This window comes from Rattus rattus, chromosome 9 (assembly GCF_011064425.1).
Source record: "Rattus rattus isolate New Zealand chromosome 9, Rrattus_CSIRO_v1, whole genome shotgun sequence".
NCBI lineage: Eukaryota > Metazoa > Chordata > Mammalia > Rodentia > Muridae > Rattus > Rattus rattus.
The window spans coordinates 36,413,992-36,420,934 of NC_046162.1; the positions used below are offsets into that span (position 1 = coordinate 36,413,992).

Here is a 6,943-nt window from a genome sequence, read left to right on the forward strand (position 1 = left end):
CTAGTGCTGGGTGGGATCAAAGGCACGTGTTACCAGTGGCTGGAGAGAATTTTCTCAGCATGCATGAGGTTCTGAGCTTAATTCCTGCACTGGCTAATTTTATGTCAACTCAACACAAATTAGAGTCACTGCAGAGAAAGGGGCCTTGTAGGATGATGTCATTACACAGGTGAAGGCAGGTACAAGACAGAACGAGACCTGTCATTGGCAAGGAGGAAGGATGGGCGGGAGAAAAGTTTTAGTGAGGAGGAGACTGGAACTGAGGAGAGAGAGAAGCAGCCAAGAGAACAGGGAGACGGATGTTAAAATTCTGTGTACATTTAGAGGTTGTTATGAATATTTTTAAGGGATGGATGTGTACAGGGCTTTGTATGTCTAGGTGGGCAATTGTATCTTATCAATTAGATCAGAGGTTATTGTGTTGTGTGTTCTTTCATGTGGTGATTTAGTTGAATTCAAGAAAGTATGTGGTAGCTGGAGACACTGGGCCTCCACGGAATTGGGATGGATATTTCTGGCATGGTAGCAACCTGCCTTGGGAACTAGATGGGTAAAGAGATTGCTGCCAGGCTCAGAGAGAAGCCATCGGCAGTGTGATATGGGATGGAGCAGAGCAGGTGAGAGGCTTTGCTGACTGAGATGAAGATGTCTACCAGATATCTTGGGGCACTATGGTGCCGGATCTAGTGGAGGGTAAAAACAGCCTTTTTTTTTTTTTTTTTTTTTTTTTTTAAAATAATTTTACAGCAACAGGGCCTCAATTGAGAAAATCGCCTTAATAGGATGGGGCTGTAGGCAGGTTTTTACTCTTTAATTAGTGTTTGACGTGAAGGGCCCCTCCCATGTTGCCTGTGGCCACTTCTAGGCAGGTGGTCCTGGGTTCTATAATAAAGCAGGCTGAAGAAGCCACAGAGAGCAAGTCAGTAAGGAGCGCCCCTCCCTGGTCGCAGATTTCTGCTTTGTTTGAGTTCCTGTTCTGACTTCCTTCAGTGATGATGAACAGGGATATGGAAGTGAAAGCCAAAAATACCCCCTTTTTCCTAACTTGCTTTTGGATGGTGTTTATCACAGCAATAGAAACCCTAAGGCAGCTCCCAGTGCAGTGATGATGATGATGATGATGATGATGATGATGATGATGATGATAACAACGACGACGACGATGACGATGATGATGATGATGGGCTGGTGAGATGGCTTAGAGGGTACAGGAGCTTGCTGCCAAGCCTGGCAACCTGAGTTTAACCCCAGGGACTCCTATGGTAGAATGCAAAAATCATCTTCTGTAAGCTGTCCTGTGTCTTTCATGTGTGTGCTAATTCATATGAGTGCACCCCCAGTATACATACAGAATTAATTTAAAATTTTAAAGGGTCTATACAGAAAAGGAGGAAATGAGAACTACAACTGTCATTTTAAAAGTTATAAAATTGTTACATAAATGACCAATGATTTAGCAGTTAGGAGACTTGCTACACATGATTGCCAATCTTGGTTGCCAATAGGACTGCATCTAGAATCAACTGAAAGCCAAGAGCTATAAGACATTTTCTTGATTGGATTATTTGAAGAGGGAAGACACATTAAATCCGGGCCATGCCTCCTGGTGGCAGCCCACATAGAAGGACACTGAAGAAGGAAGCTGTTTTTGTTTTTTGACTGTTTTCAGTGGGCTTCCAGGGCCTAAAGAAAGGGGTTTCTTTTGCTGGATAAAGGCCACCTTCTACAACTCCACAGCTAACATCTTAACCAAGAAACTGTGCTCTTAAGAAACGGGACAAGATGAGGTGTCCACTCTCCCTTTCATGCCGTAGAATTACAGAGGCAGGAGAGGCCACCACGAGAGAGAAAGGAAAACAAAAGGAAGAGGCAAAAGCAACCACTCTTCACAACTGGCCTAATCATCTACACCTGAGTCTCAAGATCATCAACAGACAAATTGCCAGAATGGAAGTGGCGGGGAAGGTGGGAAGACCTGAGACCAAAACTAAGAACAATTGACTGCCTTTGATCTCGTTACAAACTAGCAACTAAGTCAGCATGGGAAAGACCTATAATCAACAATTGTTGCTAAACTCCTTCCCCAGGGGAAACATAATAAAAAAACACTATCAAGTCTATCCCTCCACCCAAGGTACTAAAGACAAACTTAGGTACAGTTCTGCCGCAGTTCTCCTTGGGAAACCATGAATTTATTGGACTTTTAGAGCATAGATAAAGAAGGGCTTACTTACTGGAGGGTGGGTGCTCTCTTCCCCACACAAGAGTCAGACTGGAAAGTCTTTACACACTATGGATGAAAGCTTCTCCCCATTCTCCATGTCTTTCTGATCTATAAACTCGAGTCCTCTCTGAGGCCATATGCAAGTAGGGATGAGTTGCATAGGACAGGTGGCCGGGAGTAGGTGGATTCTCAGGAGCTCCACCACCTCCCATGGACTTCTGTGAGGGGATAGGAACATCTACAACCCAGATAGGATGGGCCTTTTGTAACCAAGCATAGGAACACCTCAAAAAGGTGTGGTTTGGATCACAGTCCAGTGTAGGCACACATTTTCTGCAACCTACTTTCAATAAGGGTTCAACTTCCCCTCTAGCCCACCACCCAGCAGAGGTTGAAGAAGAGAAAAGTTATTAGGATAGGGGAGAAGTGGACCTGTTCAGCAACAGTTCTCTGGGGGAGAGCTCGATCTTCTTTGGCAGCAGTTGAGTCCTGTAGCAAACACCAAACACGACTCAGCAGCTGCAGACCAGTCCTCTAGGCAGACACCAGGCACGAACCAGCAGCTACATTCCAGTCCTTACAGCAAACACACCAGGCAGCTATAGTTCAATTCTGAAGAAGCCGCCAGGCTCACCAATTGGCCTGAGGCGAGGCTGTGGAAGCAGCAAACTGCTGCAGAAACCCCAGGAGCCCCAGGAGCAGTTCTTGGGAGAGTTCCAATGGCAGCATCATCACAAATTGAGCTCAAGGCAAACCAATACCTGTATGTCTTTAGGGATGAATAGCAAGGCTCAGTGCTTGTCTCCCACAGACTGTGGGGTCATATTTATTCTCCTTCATCAAGTGTCCTTTTATGTGTTTGCTATAGCAATACATCCTTTCACCTGTGTGCTCCAGCAAGACATCATTTGATACAACTATTTTTCCAAAGAAGTAGAAGTTTCCACTTCAGTCCTGTACAACAATAACGTGACAAAATAAGATATCACTTGGCACACTACTGTTGCAGAATCAACAATCTCTTAGTAAAGAGTCTTGAGAAAAATCTACTCTATGAAAAGAGTGTATAAGGGCTGGAGAGATGGCTCAGCAGTTAAAAGCACTGACTGCTCTTGCAGAGGTCCTGAGTTCAAATCCCAGCAACCACATGGTGTCTCACAACCATCTGTAATGAGATTTGGTGCCCTCTTCTTGTGTGTCTGAAGACAGCTACAGTGTACTTATATATAATAAATGAATAAATAAATGAATAAATAAATAATAAATCTTTTAAAAAAAAGAGCATATAAAAGAATGTATGAATGGGGCCATCAATAAGGACTTAGGTGGCCAAAGCACTATCGGGACCCTGGGGTGCTAGATCGGAAGCATCTAAGGCTTCCCAGATCCTCCAGGCTGACCTGGGAGTGTGGACCCTAGCTGTGTCACATTTTGGGTCTTTCCTGTCTCAGAACCACCCCCTCCCCCGGGGGCATGGTGCCTGCTCCACAAGGACAAGTACTTGAGTAGCAGGGGCTGCACTTGGCTTGTGGCATCATCATGAAGGCAAGACAGTTTTAAGTACCTGTCATCTGCACACAGGACACTAAGAATGCACTGCAGTATTTGTTGAGGGCTTCTAACACTGAGTCCCACAGTTCGCTGTAGTTAACCCACTGGAACAAATTTTGCCCTGGCTGAAACTACCATAAAGTGTGCCCAAATGCTTTAAGCTCTGTTCAACATCAGTTCCTGACAGCTACAAGCATTTTAAACTCTTGCTGTTAGGAAAGACAGGACAAATACAGTTAGCTCTCTCTCTTTCTCTGTGTGTGTTTCTCCTTTTGTGAGTGGCTATGAGCATATATGTATGTATGTGTGTGTGTGTGTGTGTGTGTGTGTGTGTGTGTGTGAGAGAGAGAGAGAGAGAGAGAGAGAGAGACAGAGACAGAGACAGAGACAGAGACACAGAGAGAGAGAGAGAACAAATGTAAAAGATTTTATTACAGAGCCCAGAGAGAGCAGTCGTAAATCTGGAGTGAGAACCCAAATGAACCATGTAACGACTGAGTCACTTGCTTTCTGTTTCTGTACCTTGCATGTGTCCTGCAGGATGAGGCCTCTGTCTATACACTATGCAGGAGATTTCAGTGTTTGCTGGGGAGCTCGAGGGAAAGCACGACAGCCCCAGGGGTGGTGTTAAGGAAACAGCAGCTCACATCTCTCCTGCAGAAGGTGTTTTCTGTCTGCAGCATGGGGAAATGGGAAGTATTAGAAATCCAGGGCAAGTCCTGCAGGCCTTTTCCTCCTGTAGGGCAGTTCTGACTCAAGGGAGCAGAGTGGAGCTCTGGCTGCTTTTGTATAAACAAAGTCTGGGGAGGTTTAGTCAGAAAGCTGCTTAGTTTTCCTCAACTAAACAGAAACTAGAGTCCCCTGGCAAGAGGACCCTCAATTGAAGAGTTTCCTCCATCAGACTGACCTGTAGACCTATTTGGGGAGAGGGCCATCTTCTTGACTGAAGGCTGATGTGGGAGGGACCAGCTCACTGGAGGAGGTGACAGTCCTGGTTAGGTGGTCCTGGGTTATAAAAAAGCAAGCTGAGCAAGCCATGGGGTAGTTAGCAAGCATCCTCCATGCCCTGCAGGTCAGTTTCTGACTCCAGGTTCCTCCTCAACATCCCTCAGAGATGGGCTGTGAGCTGTAATAAACTCTTCCCTGGTTGATTTTGACCAGCGTTTCATTACAGCAAGAGAAACTAGACTAACACAGTCATGAAGAGAGAGGGAAGGATTCCCAAAGGCAAAGCCAAAGTCTGGTTTCATGGATGTGTGTGCACTTGAGTGTGGAGGTCAGAGGTTATCATCAGATGTCTTCCTCAATCATTTCAATCACTTTCATTTTGAGACAGGGTCTCTCCATGAACCTGGAGTTTGCAGAGTTTAGCTGGACTGGCTGACCAGCAAGCCCTAGGGATCCTCCTCTCTCTGCCTTCCCAGCACTGACTTTTATATGTTGCTGGGGATGGAAGTCAGGTTCTTATGAGATAGGCCGACTCCATGACAGGCTTCAAATCGGCAGTTCAGGAGACTAGGCCTAAATCTCTGTTTCCAAGAACTAGGCAAGTACAAGAGAGTCCAGGTCTCAGAAGCTACCCTGTCACCTGGCCTGAGGCAAGGACAATGGGTCAGCAACAGTTTCCAGACTTCCTCAGCAATCATTCTGGAATGTTCCTAGAGATAGAGACAACGAAAAAGGTCACCTACCCCTCCTCAGAATTCCCCTAATGTGCTTTAAATCGGGCCTGCGAGCTCACTTGGTTGTCTCCATCTTGTAATGGGAGACCCCAGCATGCTGGACTTCTGCAGAATAGAACACTCTTAGCTTTTACGTACTATTTGAGTTCAGGGTATCATTCTTTGGTGAATCATGAACCTTTAAACTTATTTATGCTTATGTAGTAAATACGTGCTACCAGGGGAAATCTCCCCTGAGAAGGCAGGCCGTCAGGAACCCAGCTCAGGACCTGGTTTGAGGGGACTGGAAACCGAATGAATCTTCTAGATGTGCTTCTCTGTATTACTCCTGAGCCAGAGGCCCCTGTTTGTCATGTGCCACGTTGTCAAGAACAGCTGATCCATTCATACTGGAAGCACAGATGACTCTGTGACAAACTCTTCACCAACACTGTGTGTGTCTTGTACACCCCAGCCCAATGCTCCCCTACCACTTCCTCAGTAGCTCCAAGGACAGGGTTCAAGCAGCTTCAGGCCAGCTTCGCAGAGCTACAGCCTGAAGGGCCTCACTTGGGTCTGTAGTGTATAGTTGCCTGCTCTCCATCCAAGAGACAGGATCTACGTGTGACTGATACCTGTGTAACTAAGAATGTGGGGGACAGATGCCCTCCATGTTGTCTTTTTGAATGGGTGATGATAGGCAAGTGCTCCCCATTTTTCTCCACGGTGCAGATGGTTTGGGGATGGATTTCCCAGGCTTTCTCAGAGGCTCATGGCACTGTAGGGCTCTTTCCTTAGTGCTGTCCTCCCCAAGAAGGCATCCTGATACTGGGTCTCCCTCCTTCCCTGTTCTGTATTCCTGCTCCTCAGAGTCATTTATGTAAAATATGTAACTGTGCAGAAGCTCTGTGCTTAGGCTGTTTCCAGGGAGACCAGGCTAAGTGTACCAGGCTAGTGGAATGAGGTCAGTATTAAGTAGATACCTACTGTACAGAATGAGTTAGATTTTAACTTCAAACCACTGCTACAATTAGCCTACAGAAGAGTTGCATATACTGTGTTGAGGTGGGTCAGTCAGGGTTCTCTGAAAGAACAGAAATGATAGAATGAACTCAAATATACTAAAAGGGGGGCTACTACAGTGTTTTATTAGAGGCTCTGACCTGAGTAATTCAACAATAGCTGTTTCCTAACGGAAAGACTAACAATTCTGGAGTTGTTCAATCTGCAAGACTGGATGTCTCAGCAGTTTCATCTGGGGCTGGAGTCCCAAGGAGGTCCTAGAGAACTGTCAGTTTTCAGTCCATGTTGGAATCCAGATGTGGGTTCTAACACCAGTGCGGGAACGCGTAAGGAACAGGATAGATGAACTAGCTAGTGAGAGGGCAAAGAGGCGGAAAGTAAAAACTTATCTTTTTCTCTGTGGGCTATCACCAGAAGGCATGGACCAGACTTAGGGTGTGTTTTCTGACCTTCAATGATTAGGGATTTAAAATAGATCTTCCGC

The 6,943-nt window shown here is 45.9% G+C and overlaps 1 protein-coding gene across 1 annotated transcript in view; it reads right to left on the minus strand.

Moving 5' to 3' along the window:
* LOC116910616 (solute carrier family 22 member 4) overlaps positions 1-6,943 on the minus strand; it is a 95,732-nt gene that overhangs the window by 11,881 nt on the left and 76,908 nt on the right. The gene's annotated exons all lie outside the window — the stretch shown is intronic.